Source organism: Mixophyes fleayi, chromosome 6 (genome assembly GCF_038048845.1).
Source record: "Mixophyes fleayi isolate aMixFle1 chromosome 6, aMixFle1.hap1, whole genome shotgun sequence".
NCBI lineage: Eukaryota > Metazoa > Chordata > Amphibia > Anura > Limnodynastidae > Mixophyes > Mixophyes fleayi.
In genome coordinates, this window is record NC_134407.1 from 117,231,831 (window position 1) to 117,253,190 (window position 21,360).

The window sequence follows — 21,360 nt, forward strand, 5'->3', positions numbered from 1 at the left end:
TTTGCATTAATATTTTTGGCTGTCAAAAGTACTATTTTTCAGCAGTCTCCAAAAATAATATTTAGCACTCCCAAGTGCTTTTGGGGTGTCCCCCATTCTTTTGCATCAATATTTCTGGCTGTCAAAAGTACTATTTTTCAGCAGACTAAAAATATAATATTTAGCACTCCCAAGTGCTTTTGGGGTGTCCCCCATTCTTTTGCATTAATATGTCTGGCTGTCAAAAGTCCTGTTTGTCAGCAGTATCTAAAACAATTTATAGCGCTACAAGTGCTTTGGTCTCATAATGGATTCAAAGCAGTCCACATATGAGCAGAATGAGCAACCAGGTTCTGTCACCAGTCCTGATGGTAGTGTTCCCTGTACGTCACCTGGTAAAGGCGATGTAAAACTACACAGTCTTTTGCAATCAGTCCAAAAAAACACACACCAAAAAAAATTTACCGTGTTGAAAAGAAGTGTAACTGAGGAAAAGTTAAGTGCCGATAAAATAAAAATTGCCAACATGCCATTCTACAAACGCAGTGGCAAAGAGAGAATGAGGCCTTCGCCTTTCTCTATTAGTGGCAGATCCAAAAATGTTACCGAGCCTACAAGTGGTGCACAACTACTGTTACACATCAAAGCCGAGCTGCAAGATAACAGTAAGGCATTAGAGGATAATGTTTGCTCTGAATCAGAAATAACACCAATCCTTGTGGAGAGTCCATCCAACAGTAGGATGTCTAATCGTGAGCATTCTGTTAGTGTACCCATAATGAGGGGCCCTTTCATCAGTTCTGCTCATGTGTGCACAAACAGCCTGAGTGTAGCTGGTGATACACAAATTGAGGATGCCACTTTGGAATTATAAGAGGATGAGGGGGAGATTTGTGTAGGCGACGAGGGCGCTAATGAGGATGTTGATGATTATGATGCAGACAGATACCAAACTGCCTTTGTCCATTTCTTTGTATAATCTAGTTCTATAGTCTATGCAGGCTGCTTTTTTTCTATTTTACTACAAGTGGATGGGGGGGGGGGGGGGGCTGATGCAGACAGATACCAAACTGCCTTTGTCCATTTCTTTGTATATTCGATTTTCTAGTTCTACAGTCTATGCAGGCTGCTTTTGTCCATTTCTTTAGATGTTTAACTAGAAGTGTAGGGTGTAATATACACCCAAAGACGATGGCTGCATTGCATTGCCAATTGGCTTAGATGGAGAGGAAGACAATCAGGTTCATGTGCAGAATTAAGGACGGCCTACCAAGGATTAAACTCTTTTCTTCCTAATTTATTAGCTTTAGAATTACCTTACTTATCCAAGAAACAGGTGGAGCACTAAATTTGGTTACTTTATGCCCAAAAATTTTTATTTTCCAACAAAATAGCAAAACAAAACCAAAACCAAATTACGCAATGGCGGTTTTGCAAAACCAAAACCAAAACACGATGGTAATCCAGATCCAAAACCAAAACACGGGGGTCAGTGAGCATCTCTAATATATATATTTATATATATATATATATATATATATATATATATATATATATATATATATGTATATATATATATATATATATATATATATATATATATATATATGTATATATATATATATATATATATATGTATATATATATATATATATATATATATATATTATGTATATAGGCTATGTGTTATTCTCTCACTCTTTGGTGACTATGGTAAGAGTTTCTCGACGTTGCTCATCGTCCAACTTCACCTGATCATACAGCAAGGCCCTGTGAGATAGACTGGCATACTGAAGGCTTAGATGAGTCTTGTCTTGAACAACATCTTTTAATTCATCTTCTAGAAAGCTCCACCGCACTGTATCTGGAGATACCGAAGTGACATTGAATTTAAAGGAGCGAGTTTTCTCCTCTAGGAGATGGACCTGGTTGTATGTTCTGTGCTGAAAAGATGGTGGTAGACAGTGGAGATCATTTCTGAACTTGCACTGTAGGTTAAGCTGCTGACACACAGGGCCAGGTGCAATTTGCTGTGTCCATTTATATCCAGACAGACAGAGGCACCAGCAGCAGGTCTGATAAGCAGGCAATACTTGTGCTCGACTCACAATGATTCATGACTCACGAGAAACCCTCACCATAGTCTCCAAAGTGTAAGATTTGGCTGTGAAGGAGAAATACCAGATCCAAGCCAAACTGGAGAACCTAAAACAGGTCCTAAAGCGGTCGAGAATGGTGATGCGGCTGTGATTATTATTAGAACATACTCAATTTACATCCTATTTTTGCGGTCGAAGGAGACATGGTTAGAGGTTACATTTTGGGATGACTGAGGAGCCATTATACAGATAAGCTGTTATATTATTTATATTTGGTATGCACGCCATCCTACCACTATACTGCACGGTGTTTCACATTGTTATATGCTGACTAATTACTGAATCATTCTACATATATCCTGTACATTGGTTATATGAACTACCTGTGGTGTCCTACATAGACATTGACTAGCTAAACACCCTCTGGACTGTTCTGTGCTTATTGTTTATATAGTTGCCATTTCTACATATTTAAGATACACACCTGAAGGCGCCGTCCTTCTATGTTTGTTTTGCTATATATATATATATATATATGTATGCAATTACAAGATGTAAAAATGGCACTTAGTCCAGTATTTGCTAAAAAGTCAGTCTATTGGGGTCTATTATAGGAACACTTACACATGTATGAGTGGCAGCCAACCTTCAGTGGCCGGATGGTTGATCCGGGTAAATCTAGATGAAAAAAGAAGGAATGCGGCATCTTCTGGTGTAGTAACTAAGTAGAGTATGTAGATTATCAGTACCAACAAGAGAACGGATTAGAAAGTTATGTAAGGATCCCCAACTAAGTAGCTTCAGTGTTTAAGTACACCAAACATATTTCGAGTGAACCAGAGATTTTGTATTGTCTTCTGAAATGACACCACCTCCACCTAATGTGTGTCTAAGCGTACCAGATATATGAGAATTTTCTGCTTATCTGTAGAACTCAATCATATGCAGCAACCAGCGATATCTGGAGAGTTGGTGGGTAGTCCTTGAATATCAGGTACAAGCAAAAAGAGAACAAGAAAAAGAGGATGCCGAATAGTGTAGTAGTTACCAACTACAATAGGTATTATATCACCTAAACCGTTGCGCACTCACATTACAATTTACGGAGCATCATGATTACAGTTGTTAGTGTTGAAGTATACAGAAGGGGTCGGTTCACCCTGGTCCCCAAACAATTCTATAAGGGAAACACTCGATCTTTAAATGTAAAGTACTATGGCGGCCCTCTTGGATATGGACACTGTATGAATGTTGAATGGCAAGATATAGCTGCTTAAATGACAGGGTGTAGCCCACTTATAAGCACCAATATTGCCTTCATTATATAGTTAATAAAAGTATTATTTTACCAAGTACTTAGGTGCAATATATACATAAGATTATAAATAAAATTAATATGAAGGTAAGATAGAGAGAAGAATAATTAAAATCATTGCTTATGAGATCAAAATGCAGTTCATAAAACACCACTTAAAATACATCTTAAAATTCATATAATCAGAGCGTAAATAAAAATAAGATACAATGCATAAAAATGAATATAAACATAACAACGCTAGTAAATAGTGCAACTGCTAAAACTCCACATGGTGCAATAAAGCAAACATTGTAATGTAATACAGATCATAAAACTAATATTAACGCATAAGGATGTACATACCAACCAAAGTATAAATTGCTAACACTAAAACCACTATGGTGTAGTATAAAATAAATAAACATAGAGGTACAAAGGTGTACCTACACTAGTAGAATACAATCTCTGGATCACCAATCCTTGGTCTGTCACTCTTTGATGGAGCTGTAAATGGATAACCCTCTCCTTCTTTCAAAGATGTCTGTCCATGGCAGTGGGAAAGTGGGCGTGGCCATATCACAAATGGGTATATGACCACAGCTGACTGGGGAGTGACCAAACTCTTCAGCAATTTTATTTTGGACAAACACCCAGTTGACTTTGCTTACTTTTAATCGTGTTGACTCTATCTTGAAACATTTAGGATTTACCGTATTTCCCCATGTATAAGACGCACCTTTTTCCCCAAAATTTTGGGTCTAATAACTGGGTGCGTCTTATACAGGGGTAGTAGCACTTACCCTGTCAGATGATTCCTCTGTCCGGTAAAGTCTTCTCTCTGTCTGATCCTGATGCTGGAAACCCGATTAAGGTCCTCTCTGCGATGTCTGGATGTCCTTTCAGGACCTTGACAAGGTCCCCTTGAGGTCCTGAAAGGATTGTCAAGGTCCTGAAAGGACATCCGGACATCGCAGAGAGGACCTTAATCGGGTTTCCAGCATCAGGATCAGACAGAGAGAAGACAGAAGACTTTACCAGACAGAGGAATCATCTGACAGGGTAAGTCAGAATTCACTATAGCGTTGACTCTCCTCTGTATAAGCTGCACAAATACTCTGTGAAGAAATTGAGTATAATGTTTATCCTCAATTTTTTCACATGATTTATATAGGTGCGTCTTATACAGTGGAGCGTCATATACATGGGGAAATACGGTAGTTTAGCAGGAAGTAGATGTCCGGTTGTTCATACAACATGAGCTAAATTTTATCTGTAATATTAAGTTCAAAAAATTCATTGATGCCCTGCCTAGCCTCATAAGAATAAGGTTGAATAGGATGATTTTGTCTAAATGTTAATTCACACAAGAAGGCAATGTCAGATGTGTAGATTTAGTGATAGCAACATGGCCTGACCAGGAAATCAATGTACAAATAAACTTTGTGTGGGCATGAATAATGAGTATAATCCTTGGTTGAGTTATGCTTAAGTATTCATGGAGACCATGGTATTTAAGTTGGCTAACTTTCTGGCTTTTCTAAAGGGCAGTTTGGCTAGGTTTTACAAAAGACTTGTTTAGATTTGAGTACAAATTACACTAAGGTCCTCTCCAAGAACCACATTACCCTCTGATATGTTTTTACAAGCTTTCACAGGTTGCAAAGAAGTTGCTCTGGAGTTCATTATGCGCATATAGAAAATCCTGGGTCAGGATTCTGTGTTTACTGATCCCTATGACATATCATCCCTCTGTGTCTATAATTGTTTAATATGAGTGACTGAGTTTCTGTTATCTATTAAACTTTCCACCCCTCCCCCATACTTACTGTCAGTTGAACCACAGAGCAATTAGATGAATTGTCTGAAGAGTGGTTTTACTAAGAAGTTGGCAGTTTCTATTGCACGCCTCTTAGGAAATGTAATAGAGAAAATTTTCAAACTCATGGAGGATGATATAGTTTCTAGAGTGGATTAAAAGAGACCCCATAAAATAATGAATTGTGGGCTTCCTGGGATCAATTTTGTTATAGGTTAGGTGGGGAGAGGGGCATTGCGGCACCTAGCCAGACTTGTTCAGATAAGAATTATGAAATACAGCAATAACATATTGTTTGAAAAGAAAACAAAGGTGGTAAGACAAGGGTAACAAAGCAGAGGGGAGTTAAAGAGTAAGATCAAGGAGAATGCTGAGTGATCCTGTTGGTGAGTTTAATAATAAGGTGGTTATAGTAAATGGGGGTGGACCCCCCATCCGACAAGTTTCATTTATATAGGAGCCTGCTAGCCCTGCCAAAGAGAGATACAGACTCTCCTTCTGTCTTCCAGACCCCTGTCAATTATTTAAGAACACAAATACAGAGCATTTAAAAAGGGTTTACAATGACAAAATATCACAATGCTTTTTGAATAAAAATAATAATAACTAACATTTCTTCAGCTAATCAGCAGCATAGGGGAAGGCTAGGAGGTTTAGAATTAAAATATACTGTATATAGTTCACAACATTTAATAGAATGTCATTATAATGCATACCTATAAACCTATGTATATGCATAAACATTTATAATGGCAATATCTGTAGAAGTGACACAGAGAATAAGTTGAAAAATGTACCAAAGTCTTACCACATGCGTTATTTGTCAATAAAGCAGGTAACATGGAGACCAACAACAGCACTTGCAGCTCCATATCAATCCTTTGATGGCTCCAGGACAAGTGAAAGTAGTGTGAAAGAACATAGTTTATTATACAATTTACTTCCTGTACTCCTACGTAAACATTGATGAAATTACAAATGATTGTTGTAACAGGGCTTAAGTGAGGGGCGGATACAGCGGCAGTGCGATTAGGGGCAGCAGTGTGAAAACAGATATGTATGCTCACAAACAGGGCTTTTCCTATCCTTTGTTTTCATGTGTGCATTTATTTTGTGTACCTTGTACATCCCTCTTTTATGTACACTCTGTTTTCCCCACTGACTTGTGATGCAGAACACTGTGGCCCTTAGAAAACAATTACAGAAATGATCATAAAGACATCTGGAATGATCTCCAGGAAGCAGTTTTTGCTGCTCATCAGTCTAGTAAGTCCATCTTTCTATAGCAAGAAGGATTTAAGACAACTGTGTTCAGTTTGTAAATGTTGTCTCCGTTTGTAAATGTACCCAGGAGTGGGCAGATCAGCAAATTCTCCCAAAAAATCAAATCATGTATTGTTAGTTATATTTATAAATACATTAATGGGCTTGCACAATCTATATAACTTTTACGAAAGCCGAATCTTTCAAAAGTTTATTTTTCCTCCCTATACAAGAGGCTAACAAAGTTTATCAATTCCAATATGTTACCAAAAGAAAGTCATTTAACTACCAAGAAAAACAATAACAAATTTAATTTGGTAAACTAGAATAAAGTTATTTCCGATGAAATAGGCACACCTCAAATTTAAAAACTTGGCTTGGCCATGAAGTGGTAAAAACACACAAACTCAGTTTATATACTTGTTTGGAAATATATATAGTTCATAATATTTAATAGAATGTCATTATAATGCATACCCATAAACCTATGTAGATGCCTAAATATTTATAATAGCAATGCCTGTAAAAGTGACACAGAAAATAAGTTGAAAGTATAGCAAAGCCTTACCATGAGGGTTAATTGTGAATAAAGCAGGTAACAGGGAGACCAACAGCAGCACTTGCAGCTTCATATCAATCGTTTAATGGCTCCAGGACAAGTGAAAGTATCGTGAAAGAACATAGTTTATTATGCAATTTACTTCCTGTACTCCTACGTAAACATTGCTGAAATTGCAAATGATTATTGTAATATGTCTTTAGTCAGGTGTAGATCACACTGCTGTCTTCAGTGTGATGGGACAGTGCCTCGATCCCATGCCCTCTCTGTGGTAAATTGGGCAGCAATGTGTTAAGGGGCAGCAGTGTGATAAGGGGCACAGATGGATAAGGGGGAGCAGTGTGAAAAGAGCACAGCAGTGTGATAAGGGGCACAGAATCATAAGAGGGCACAGTGTGATAAGTGTTGGAGAGAAGTGCACTTCATATGTTGTCTCCTCTCTCACACTCTCTCTGTTGATCCTCTAGTGCCAACTGGTGCAGGGAGAGGTGATTATTGAAATCAGCATCTTGCTGCTGTATGACCCTGCTGTGTGACCCTAACTGCATTCTTTAACTATTACAACTGCTGCAGCCATTAACCCTGTGTGTGGATATATATAAAAACAGGTTCTGGGCGCTACTATGTGGAATATATAATGCAAAGTGTAAATGCATAAAACAGTTTATTGTGGAATAATAGATGTATAATGCATTCCCGCCGGAAATGACTGAACATACATAAGTGCATAAAACAAACAATATACATATGTAAATCAGGAAATGAATATAACCATCCTGGCAAATCGGTCTAATCAAATGGATCAGTTGAAAAACCCGTATGCGGTATGCCAATGTAATATTGAAGGCTGTTCAATAGTGCAATAATGCAATCAATGTACTAGATGGCAACCCATTCCCTTGTTTATCTCTATTAACCCTGTGTGAACCTACATCACTGCTGTTGTTCCTGTTCTCAAATAAAGCAACAACTTGGCTATGTATAACGCTCTGTGGACTAACATCCCTATCCAACACTGCCCACACCTTACAGACACCAAAAGGTTCTGCCAGTAGTCAGAAGGCACAGTGTGATGTGATTAAGGTGGAATAGTGTGATGATGGAGCAGACATATCTTTTGTTTGTTGCTCTTATTTTTGTGATTTTATAGCTTTATTGTGTTTTACTTAAAATAAAGCAAAGAACAAGCCTGACCGACTTTTATCCTAAAATACATTAATCTGTGTTACACATAGGGGGGATGTTGTCTATTGCAACCAATCAGATTGTAGCTGTCATTTTGTAGAATGTACTAAATACATTTTAACTAGAATTTGATTGGTTGCTATAGGCAACACCTCTACTTTTTCAAACCTGCAGTTTATTAAATATACCCAATAGTGTTTTAGGTCACATGACCTACAGGAACTGGGAGGCGGGATGAATCGTGGCTCGAGAGGGGGAGGAGTGGGGATCAATCAATAAATTGCCCCGCCCCCCCTTACAAGAATAGTCTAGATCCGCCCATGTCTTAAGTATACATTAAGAAGACAGAGATATGCAACATTTTATTTTGCATCACAGTACAGTCACAGATATTACATAGTTACAAATATTATGAAAATGCAGACTCAGAAATTCCATGTTGGTTGAGGCACTTTGTGGTTCCCATAATTACGTCATCAGTTACCACTCATGATGCATGTCAGTCAATCACTGTGTTGGTAGTGTTTTGAAATTTTTCCTACAGAACAAATATAATTTGTGCCTTTACAAAAAAGCATATTTTTTTAAACAATGATGGAAGAATTCTATATAACTGTATTTACGCAAAAGAAAAACAAGAAAAAACAATGACCTATACTGGAAAACTAAAATTATTGCTTTCTTCACATTCTCAGATGCTGAAGGGCCCCTGGGAGGAGGATGTTTGAGAGGAAAGGCCTCAGGGTGTATCTGAATGGCATCCACAGTCAAGTGGGTATCATCAGTTTTGCCCTGAGGTATCTAATGGAATGTATTAAATCCATTTACGATTGCCCTTTTTATGTTTAATTTCATATATTTATTGACGTAGTTAAGTGGTATTATTTGTTAAATCTGGTTGTTTCTTTCCCTTTTATTACTTTAACATAATGTTTATAATTTTAGATACTAATGGATAAGTCGCAGTACACTAGTCATACAAACTGTTAATGTAGGATTACCTTATTCATACACAATATAATGTAATGTCATATACACAAGGCAGATTGGTGTATAACAGTGAAAGGACTTCAGCAAGAAATGTAATGTATTCTCAACTCTATGTGTCTTTCTCATCGACCATATCTGGCCTTCGGATTTAATTACACTAGCCTTAGTTCTATGTACATGTCTGTAATTGGAGTTGGGTGTAAGCATACAAAAGACGTCTTTGTACGTCTAGAAATACAGTAATTTTTTAGTTGTTTGTATATTGAGATATGTGAAACTCAACATACACACTTTTTTTTTACAGAATTTCTATGCGTAAATATGGGGCAAAACTCTCTAAATGAAGCCCTTATTCTTTTTTTCTGCCTACACACAACTTTTATTGTACAAGGAGGGCTAGTTCTAAGTAACTGGATGTAAATTAGAGATGCTCACTGACCCCCGTGTTTTGGTTTTGGTTTTGGTTTTGGATCTGGATTACCTTCGGGTTTTGGCAAAACCACACTTGCATGTTTTGGTTTTGTTTTGTAATTTTGTTTAAAAATCAATTTTTTTTGGGCATAAAATAACCGAATTTAGTGTTCCACCTGTTTCTTGGATAAGTAATGTAATTGTAAAGCTAATAAATAATTAAAAAAAACTGTTTAATTTCTGGTAGGCCTTCATTAATTCTACACACAAACCAGATTGTCTTCCTTTCCATCTATGCATATTGGCAATGCAGCCATCATCTTTGGGTGTATATTACACCCTACACTTATAGTTAAATATATAAAGAAATGGACAAAGGCAGTATGGTTTCTGTCTCTCTAGGCCCCCCTCCACTTGTAGAAAATAGTAAAAAATTCAGCCGTTATAGACTGTACAATATAAATTGAAATGGACAAAGCCAGTTTGGGGTCAGTCTGTGTATGACACCCTACCCTTATTGAGAAATTGCCAAAACAGCAGCCTTTCAAGACTGTACGTGATATAGAAATGCCCCAAAGTCCCTTTCCTATTTGGGGGTAGATTGCACCCTACACTTATACTTATACTTATTTTTTTGGGGTGTGTTTTTTTCCCTGATTTAAAAAGACTATGTACTTTTACATAGGCTTTACCAGATGACGTACAGGGAAGACTACCATCAGGACTGGTGCCAGCACCTGCTTGCTGATCCTGCTCTATTGTGGTTTGCTTTGAATCCATTTTAATGAGCCCAAAGCACTTGTAGTGCAAAAAATTGTATAGATACTGCTGCTAAATATGACTTTTGGCAGCCAGAAAAATTATTGTATCACACTGGGGAATATGGGACACCCCAAAGTACTTGTAGTGCAAAATATTGAAAAAAAAAAAAAGCCTCCTCTATCCTTCTCTAACAATTGCTAATAGAATTGGTATCAGAATTGCAATAATAATTGAAAGAATAAGGTATACAATTATTGCTCTGTCCCTGCTCTAATACAGCCTGTGACCTAACCCTGCTCTCTCCCTCTGTCAAATGGCGATGGATTACTGTGGAGGCTGGTTTTTATGCATTTCAAATACTGCCAGAACCGAGCCCCGAGATCCTACGACGTCACGATGAAAAACCACCTCTGATGAAATCACCCGCAGGTGATGAAATGCGTCAGTTAGAGAGAGGACACGCTGAGCCTGTTATGTGATCTTATGCTGGTACATTTTTACACCTATTCTGGATTCTATGATACCGCTACTGTCATTGAATATTTCCTGCCGTTTGCTTCAAGTCTACGGACGCTTCGGTTAACACGGCTCTGATTCAGGAAACACAAGCGCTCCTGCTGATGCTGCAGGCTCTTTGATCTCTGTCTATTATTAACAGATTGAACGGAACACGCTGTTCTCAAGGAATCTTACACCTTTCAGACCACTATATGGGATGACACTTCGAACCAAGGTCTGTACAGCATTTCCATATATTATAAGAGAGTGAGCCATATGTGAATCATATTGCGGAGTTTGTGGATGAACGGTATTATCTACTAACATTCATTACTATTCATTAATCATTTGCTTTTGAGGAAACCCTGTATTGTCTCATTAAGTGGATTATATGAAACCATTTGGGATTGCAAGTATTTTGTCTGTTTGGTGTGGTCACACCCCCATTTCTACTTCCACGTCACCGGGACTACAGCTAGCGTTTTTTTGTTTATTGCCAGCCATATTGCGTTGCCATGCATACATTTATGTATCCAAGAATGGTGTTTTGATATTACACAATTAGCGATTATTGTTGATTGTACTACAACTATTCAACATCTTCATTGGCCAGTGTATGTACCCTTTGATACATTTGAATTGTTTTATTTATCAATAAATGTTTTTTTATTATCTCACGGACTGTATCAGCAGATTCTGTATCCACTGGCTGTCAGCGATGTTTCTGTGTGTTGACGTTACGATGACATTTTGCCTCGATTTCGATACCGAACGGGCGGAAGAGTACCGAGCCTGCTCGGCTCGGTACTCGGATAGGCAAAGTTCGGGCATGTTCGGATCTCGGGGAACCGAGCCTGCCCATCTCTAATGTAAATTATACTTTGTTATGCAATGCACATGGGGATGCCAGAATAATTAAATAGTGTTGAAATTTAAAAAAAAACTGTAATGTTTTTACATTGTTGCTAAAAATCCAGGTGGCCTTTGGAATTATTCATTCCAGTTTATTCATTAATCACCAGTAAACACTGGTTCATTCATTCAATCAGGAGAAAGCACAACAGTTAACATGAATAAGAACTGAGGGTGAATTAAGCACGAGGGGAATTGTAACCTGAGCTTGTGTTCATTATCTAAAGTTCACCTCTCTAAGGGTTAAAAGTTAACGGGATGGGGTACTCTCATCTGATGTCACTAGAGGAGGGTTAAGGAGTTGTCCATAAAAGTGAGGTGCTGAGTAAAAATCATTCTCTAGGCTGGTATTGCATGGATTCTCTGGCACCTGCTGAAGGGTGTTGTGATGTTCTATTTTGTGCCGTTTGCTTCTCTTCTCTGCAATAGTTTTAAACTTTGCTGGGTCCAAGCAGGATAAATCTTTATACAACTTTTTGTGTTGTACAAAGCGTGACTCTAACCTATAATGGACCACATTGTCCAGACACTAAACACATTAGCTTGAAAATCGGCTAGAGAATCTGAGAAATTTCTTTCATCATCTAGAAGCTCATCTACCAGTCTTTTCTTCTTCTACTGCCTCTTAACTGGCAATGTTGTTTTCAAAGAGTCAATTTCCAATGTTTGTTTTTCCTCGATATTGAACTGTACAGTTTTGTCATTACATTAATTTACAAAATCCAATGCCTTTCTGTGAACGTTATTAAATGTTCTTGTCTGTTCCTTAAGCTTTATTGTGGCTGAATTTACTACTGCATGCAGTAAACATGTCTACACACTTGTATGTAAACATCTTGATAATGGGGCTGTAGTTTCAAATATTTACAAGTAATTAAATGCTGTCAATATTGTTTCCAACTTTTAGGCGACTTTGAAGTAAAGCATTTTCTTCTTGTTTTGTTTTTGCATCAAAGTTTTCTGAATCTTGTATCATTGATAAGCATGTCAATAGATTTACAAAAGTACTGACAGCGGAAACATCAAAACATCCAAATATAGTTGTTGTTGCATTGGATTTTCCTGACAATCTTGTCTCACTAATTAGCTTTATTCATTTCATTTTTTCTTGTCCTAAATGTTTTCCAACAACTTCTATCCATACAGCCATTCTCTTATATGATGTTTTCACAATCGTTGCTTAATTCTGGTGCAACTTAAAAACAATACTGCAGGCACGCAACATTTTGTTTTTTCAGTTAACGCCAAATTGAACACATGGGCATTGCACCTGATCAGCCACATCAGTAATTTTATTTTGTAAACCATTATACTTATACTGGCCATGGTAGCTTGCAGCTCCATCTGTACTATCAGATAAACATATTTGGGGTCAATTTTAAGATGCTGTAATGTTTCAGTCAATGGGGTTTTAGCTTTTCAGTCCATGATGACTAAAGTGACAATACGGTACCGCAACATCACAGATTTACCTTCGCAACCCTATGGGGTGCACATGGAAGTCAGCTTTTGCCATAAATTAGCTATTTGTAGATTTGCATTTGATAATAATTGTAGTTGTTATTATTATTCTGTTGCTGTATTCTGCATTTTGTTTGTAAACTGTTATAGGGTATTGTAACAAATTTCTAAGGTACAGTAGAGAGGTCCAATATGTATTTCTGCTAAAAAAATCCATAATGGCCCTTGACGCAAGAACACGTCAATGAGAATATGTATTATAGATGCATTTATTATTAACAACAATTGTAACAGTCACAGTAATTTTAGCTGCAGAGTAAATAGAAGGTATCATTATTTATTGAACTTGCATTATGTGTATATTTTTTTTATTCAATACTGCAGATTAAATATATATACTATCTAGTATTTTTGAACTAATTTTATACAATAAAAGAAAATACACTATATATAAATTAAAGGGCATATGGCCACAGTATATTAAAAATATTAAATAAATACATACCTTTTATAAAACACATCAAATACAGCAAGCACGAGGTGAAATGCTGATGAAGCACACTCAAACTTAGGCCAATGCAATGAAAAATATTTGCTGTCTTTGCAATGTATGCAATAGCTCGATAAACTCTGGCTACATGTGATGAGCCCAGGCTGAGATTCCCAGCTAAGCTTCATTGTGCAATCGCAATAGTAAAGATCCAAGCTTATACAACGTATGCATTGGCCTCACATAACCCAATTCTGAATTATTTTTTCAGAATTATTTATTATATTCTTAAATATAAAGTATCCTCGAAAAATGATTTTATTAAAATAGTAATCCAACCTAAGATTTAGTTGCATAAGCTAATAATATTGGAAGTTCTATTATATTTTTAAGCTACTATACCTCGAAAAATGATTTTATTAAAATAGTAATCCAACCTAAATTTTAGTTGCATACAATAATAATATTGGAAGTTCTATTATATTTTCAAGCTACTATAAGGTTATTAGTATTTTTTACATATTGTCTAATGTTTAAGGGGGCCCACTGCATCAGGGTCCCACATGGCCCACTTGCCATCGGGCAAACTTACACCCTGGCCAGTCCGCCACTGCATCTCAGTGTAAATTTTTTCCTAATAGCCTGCCGAGTCAAGTCTTGCCCCCTGGGCTGAACTTTGCCAGCCATCCCCTGGTCCTTGGGGTAAAAATTTCCCATGAAAGTTCTCTGTATTGACCATTAATGTATTTGTACATAGTAATCATGTCCCCACTTAAACTCCTTATTTTCTAAAGTAAACATATTTAAACTGGCTAACCTTTTCTCATAACTTAAGTGTGTAAAGTGAATGGAGTCTTTGGTGTAGCTACAGAAGAATACCTGGGATTTACTACTGCAGTTTTTCAATGCATGAGTGTTAGGCTTACATTTTTTTGCCACTGTCATAATAAATTACACCTGGAGATCCATTTGTGGCTAGGAAAAATAAAGTTAGTAGTAAAGAAGTAAAAATGTGAAATGTTCTGCTAAGAGAGGTGTCTTATTTTTTTTAACTGAACATTGTGCAAAATTATAATTGTGGGACATAGTATAATGTGAAACCAGCGAAAAAGATTTTACATTTGCCATATTTTTAGTGTTGGGTAAATATAATCATTCTGGTAGAATTTCCCTAGTTTTCATTCTGTTGGAAGTTGATGTTTCTAGGCTCAGAAACCAGGCTGATAATGTTTTTAGAGTTACTTTTTTTCACTGAAATTCTATATTTTTTTATACAACATTGAATGAGATTTTATTTTGATGATAATAATGCTCAATAGCTACAGTACTTGGCAGGATGTCAAACCTAGTTGTGTTTACATTTTTCCTTGGAAAGGGTAGAGCTTTACCAGGTAATTGCATGTAAATGTAAAAGTTCATACCTGGCTCATTCTCTTGTAATAACATGCTGAAACTGTATTACTGGGAAATGCACCAACCCTTCAGTTAAAGGAAATGTTCTAAGCACATTTAAGGTATTTTTTTTTATTAACTAAATCAAGCAGGAAACCGTTGACTACAATATACTGTAACCCTTTCTAAACATACATGTCAGCAAATCACCCAGATGCCTATCCCTCTCATAGTGGAATATGGATAGTACAGGTGAAACGCTGGCAAGAGCTCTGGGCACACTTAGGTGGCCCCACCTTCTTCTTACCCACTCCCCTCCTCAGAAACTACCCTGTTTCCCTCACACACCTCATGTGCACTTCTTGCCATGTGGAGCAGGAGGATGGACAGCATCTTCAGTGAGTGGTTGTGTGGTGCTGAGCTGTGACATCATAGCCCTGTGCCAAACTCCCAGCTCATCACCAACCTGGAGGAGCAGCAGCTGGCAGCTCACAGGATAGAAGCTGTTGGCTACTGTCCCTCCATGGCAGTGGCTGGCACTCAGTGGTGGTGAATTAAAACACTGAATACATAATAGCACTTTAGAGGTTTTATCACTTTGTATATTCTTTTATGTAGAAATATACATACATACATATATATACACTGTGATATACATTAGTATGTGTCCATAGGTTTCAAGCTGCAAGAATATTTTATTTTATGAACAAGAATGGATTACAGATGAAGAATCTGGATGTTGGTTAGTACCACAGTTTTTTTTTATTTATTTAAAATTAAGTTATATTTAACAAAGCGGGGTGTTTATTTATTTTGTCTTGGTGCACTACAGGTCCCAATGAGCACTGTATTACTGCAAACACCAGCATGGCCAAACTGTTAATGGCAGCCTGTGGTTTTTGGTACCAGTAATTTATTATTACCCCACACCCACTGCCCTGGTGCTTTCAGTACAGTGCTGGGTACCCCTAGGGGAAAGGGTCTGTTTTTTTTGTGCGTGTGTAATCCATCTCCCTAGAGAATCTGGTCTGTGCTGAAACATCTTCCCCTGATTTTGCTAGTACCATCTGACAGCACTTAAGCTATTTGGAGGGGTGGATGGCACGCTGCTTTTTTGAAAAAAAAAATACTATTTTTTGTTTTATTAATGTAGTGCCAGCACTTGATTGTTTTATTTTTTGTTTTTTATTAAGTAGTGCCAGCATTGCCACTTTAAATTGCCTTCTGTCCATGTGTTTATAAAAATACAGTTTCTGTAAAATCATTTTTATTATTATGCAAGTATGTCTATCCAGTCTTGGTGAAAACAGGGCTGCCAAGAGGAATTCAGGGCCCCGGTACAACAAATTCATGGAGCCCCCCTTATAGTTGAGTATGGTAAAAAAAAATTGCGCCGCTTCATTGAATTTTTTCAAGTGTGTGGTCATGCATTTGGGGGCGTGGCAAATGCGCCATTGGGGCGTGACAAACACATCAAAATCACTAGGCTCTCAATTCGCCCTAGCCTTACATATGTCCAAGCACTCCTGACTTTCAGGACATCTAGCACCACAGTGTAGTACAGAAAAAATGCAGTGTGTACACAAAGAGTTCAGTCTTGACCTGCACCTTACATTGGGTACAACACTCACTAAAAATTGACATTGTCCCTACTAGAATCACAACATTTCACATACTGTCCTACCTGTTCTTCTCACTTTCACCACCTGTGGCTGCATGTTTCTTTAGTTGCGGCTTGTCTGGATCCTGGAATGCTGAGGGCCTTATTTGGAAAAAAATAGCTACATTTAGATAATTCCAAACAACCCTGGCGTTAAATCAATACCATCCACGATTAATAATTAGGCCTTCCTCCAGCTCCAATATTACAATAATGTGCCCCTTCATCATCGCCATGCCTTATGATCACACTGCGCCCTCCATGCTGCTTTTGCCCCCTTCATCTGGCTCCCCTTCATCACACTATACTATGCTGCTCCTCCCCCCTTTTTCAATCCCACTGTGCCATGCCTCCCCCCCCTTTTTAACCCCACTGTGCCATGCTGCCCACCATTTTTTAACCCCACTCTGCCATGCTGACCTATTTTTTAACCCCTCTGTGCCCCCCTCATTTTTTAACCCCTCTGTCATGCTGCCCCCCCCTCATTTTTTAACCCCTCTGTCAAGCTGCCCCCCTTTTTAACCCCTCTGTGCCCCCCCTCATTTTTTAACCCATCTGTCATGCTGCCCCCCCCCTGTTTTTTAACCCCTCTGTGCCCCCCTCATTTTTTAACCCCTCTGTCATGCCCCCCTGTTTTTTAACCCTTCTTGTGCCCCCCCTCATTTTTTAACCCCTCTGTCATGCTGCCCCCCCTCCCCCGTTTTTTAACCTCTCTCGTGCCCCCCTCATTTTCCTCCCTTCACTTACCTTTTCTCCTTTCTTGGTCTTCTCTGCTACTCTGTGCTCCATTGCTTCAGACTGACTGAATGCTGGGCATGACATGATGACATCACACCCGGCATTCAGACAGTCTGAATGGAGCACAGAGCAGCAGAGAGAAGGGATGCCGACTCCGTGTTCAGGTGAGTATGGTGGGTTTTTTTAAACTAGCCTGCTCCCCCCACCAACGACCGGGCCCCCCCCCCACCGCAAAAAAAAAAAGAAAGAAAGAGAAAAAAAAAAAATTGTTTTGAAAAAAAAAAAAATCAGCAGCGCAAGGGCCCGGGCCAGGCCCCCTGACATGCCCGGTAATTAGTACCCGCCTCCCCCCCTCTCGGCAGCCCTGGGTGAAAATACCGAAGCCATGCCTCTTTGCTAATCTGTTAACACTTCTTCATATACAGCATAATTAATACAAAGGTCATCCTTCAAATGCTTTAATCTTTAAAGTCAACATTAATTTATCAGAGATACAAATATCACAAACTAAACACCACACCTCAAAACAGATTTTCCCCTTTCAGTTAAAAAAAAAAAAAAAGTCTTTTGATTTACCGTACATCAGTGTGATTTTTCTTTTTCTAATTCCCTGCCTATTTTTTTGATAAGTGCAGCTAATAACATTTTGGTGACACTTCCCAGCTGGTCTAATTAATGCATTAATTCATAAAATGTTTATGGTTGATAACATAGCCAATAGACCTTAGTCTTAACCTTAAATCTTAAGTAATATAATAAAAGAATAAAAGACACCACACAGACTTGTTGGCAAATAACTCTTATTTATTTAAATAAAGCCGTAGCTGCTATGGTGGCGGGAGAACACTGTATTCGACCTTGTCCATCCATGCTTGTTAAACTTAATGGGACAGCTGTCCCCAGGCAATCCGGAACCCGCACCACTCTGGGCTAATCATAATGCACCGCAAGTCAGCCCAGATGAGCTGTACTTGCACGGAACCTAAGCCGATTCTTCGAAGAGCACGGGTTCCAAACACCTAACTACCATAAATATGTGCTTACCCACTTTGGTTATACCATACAGTGTTCACCTGCCACATTAAAGGCTGCACCAGCCGCAGGACGGCAGACCTTACCTTTGGGGTTGAACCACAACACCCGTACCATACCAAGGCCTATCGACATGTGGTACCAGGTACATCCAGAGCTGAACCACAGTTCATACCTACCACGGCCTTCGACATCCATACCATACCAAGACCCATCAACATGTGGTGCCAGGTACATCCAGAGCTGAACCACAGTCCATACCTACCATGGCCTTGGACATCCGTACCATACCAAGGCCCATCGACATGTGGTGCCAGGTACATCCATAGCTGAACCACAGTCCGTACCTACCACGGCCTTCGACATCCATACCATACCAAGACCCATCAACATGTGGTGCCAGGTACATCCAGAGCTGAACCACATTCCGTACCTACCATGGCCTTGGACATCCATACCATACCAAGGCCCATCGACATGTGGTGCCAGGTACATCCAGAGCTGAACCACAGCCCGTACCTACCACAGCCTTGGACATCCGAACCGTATCAAAGCCCATCAACATGTGGTGCCAGGTACATCCAGAGCTGAACCACAGCCCGTACTTATCACGGCCTTCATCCACGAATCCCTGCACCACACTCCACTGCAGAACTGGCTCATGCATACTGTGGCCATTTGTACTGTACTTCGATCAGTTAGCGAACGTTTGCACCAGGATTCGGGAATGGAAGGGAGGGATTGCTGTCCTGGTGTATGAGAGTGAGCTAACTCCACCCCACTTCTTTTAAACTGATCCCTTGTCTCTGCCCCTTCATGACACTTGTTTGCACTTTTCCACATCTACACATTTTGTTAACCCTTAGTAATCCACAACTGGTTATGTACCCAAAACACAGCTTTTAGTTTCCCTCGGGTTTAATTCATCCCTCAGTTCTAATACTGCATCCAAACTAGAGATGGTCACTGACCCCCGTGTTTTGGTTTTGGATTCGGTTTTGGATCTGGATTACCGTCGTGTTTTGGTTTTGGTTTTGGTTTTGCAAAACTGCCATTGCGTGTTTTGGTTTTGGTTTTGGTTTTGTTTGGTTTTGTTTTGCTATTTTTTTGGAAAATCCATGTTTTTGGGCCTAAATTAACCCTATTTAGTGCTCCAACTGTTTTAGAGACAAGTAATCTAATTGTTGAGGTAATAAATCATCCAAAAAAACAGTTTAATTCTTCGTTGGTAGGCCTATTCTACACACAAAACAGATTGTCTTCCTCTCCATCTATGCATATTGGCAATGCAGCCATCGTCTTTGAATGTATATTACACCCTACACTTATAGTTAAATATGTAAAGAAATGGAAAAAGCCAGTTTGGTTTCTGTCTCTCAAGGCCCCCCTCCACTTGTATAAAATACCAAAAAATTCAGCCATTATAGACTGTACAATATTAATTGACATGGAGAAAGCCAGTTTGGTTTCTGTCTCTCTAGGCCCCCCTCCACTTGTATAAAATACTAAAAAATTCAGCCATTATAGACTGTACAATATTAATTGACATGGAGAAAGCCAGTTTGGTTTCTGTCTCTCTAGGCTCCCCTCCACTTGTATAAAATACTAATAAATTCAGCCGTTATATACTGTACAATATAAATTGAAATGGACAAAGGCAGTTTGGTATCTGTCTGCATCAGATCCTCTCTCCACTAGGAGTAAAATAGAAAACTATTCAGCCGTTATATAATCTAGAATATAAATAGAAATTGAGAAAGGCAATTTGGTATCTGTCTGCATCATAATCATCAACATCATCATTAGCGCCCTCGTCGCCTACACAAATCTCCCCCTCATCCTCTTCTAATTCCAAAGTGGCATCCTCAATTTGGGTATCACCGGCTACACTCGGGCTATTAAGGCACACATCAGCAGAATGCTCACGATTAGACATCCCACTGTTGGATGGACTCTCCACAGGGATTGTTGTCATTTGTGAATCAGAGCAAATATTCTCCTGCCTCACTGTTATCTTGCAGCTCGGCTTTGACGCGTAACAGTAGTTGTGCACCAATTGTAGGCTGGGTAACTTTTTGGCATCTGCCACTAATAGCCAAAGGTGAAGGCCTCATTCTCTCTTTGCCACTGCGTGTGTAGAATGGCATGCTTGCAATTTTTTTTTATCGTCACTTAACTTTTGCTCAGTTACACTTCTTTTTCGCTTCAATACAGTAAAAAAAATTTTGGTTTTTGTTTTTTGCACTAATTTGAAAACACTCTGTTGTTTGACATCGCCTTGGCCAGATGACGTACTGGGAACACTAACATCAGGACTGGTGACAGAACCTGGTTGCTCATTCAGATCATATGTGGACTGCTTTGAATCCATTCTGAGCGCAAACCACTGGGGAGTGCTAAAAATTATTTAGTAGATAATGCTGACAGATATGACTTTTGACAGCCAGAAATATTAATGCACAATTAGGGAGGACACCCCAAAAGCACTGAGGAGTGCTAAAAATTATTTAGTAGATACTGCTGACAGATATGACTTTTGACAGCCAGAAATATTAATGCACAATTAGGGAGGACACCCCAAAAGCACTGAGGAGTGCTAAAAATTATTTAGTAGATACTGCTGACAGTTATGACTTTTGACAGCCAGAAATATTAATGCACAATTAGGGAGGACACCCCAAAAGCACTGAGGAGTGCTAAAAATTATTTAGTAGATACTGCTGACAGATATGACTTTTGACAGCCAGAAATATTAATGCACAATTAGGGAGGACACCCCAAAAGCACTGAGGAGTGCTAAAAATTATTTAGTAGAT

The 21,360-nt window shown here is 38.6% G+C and overlaps 1 protein-coding gene and 1 long non-coding RNA gene across 4 annotated transcripts in view; one reads left to right on the forward strand and one right to left on the reverse strand.

The window, feature by feature from the left end:
- LOC142161498 (uncharacterized) overlaps nucleotides 1-7,127 on the reverse strand; it is a 31,743-nt gene extending 24,616 nt beyond the window's left edge. Inside the window, exons 1-2 of one of the 2 annotated variants that reach the window (XR_012693416.1) lie at nucleotides 7,023-7,099; nucleotides 6,000-6,079 (exon numbers count right to left, since the gene is read on the reverse strand). This is a non-coding gene — a long non-coding RNA (uncharacterized LOC142161498). Of the gene's footprint in view, nucleotides 1-5,999; nucleotides 6,080-7,022 lie in introns of both variants that reach the window. The other variant, XR_012693417.1, reaches the window with a different exon arrangement.
- The window catches only part of RASSF4 (Ras association domain family member 4), a 261,966-nt gene that overhangs the window by 97,425 nt on the left and 143,181 nt on the right, over nucleotides 1-21,360 (forward strand). The gene's annotated exons all lie outside the window — the stretch shown is intronic.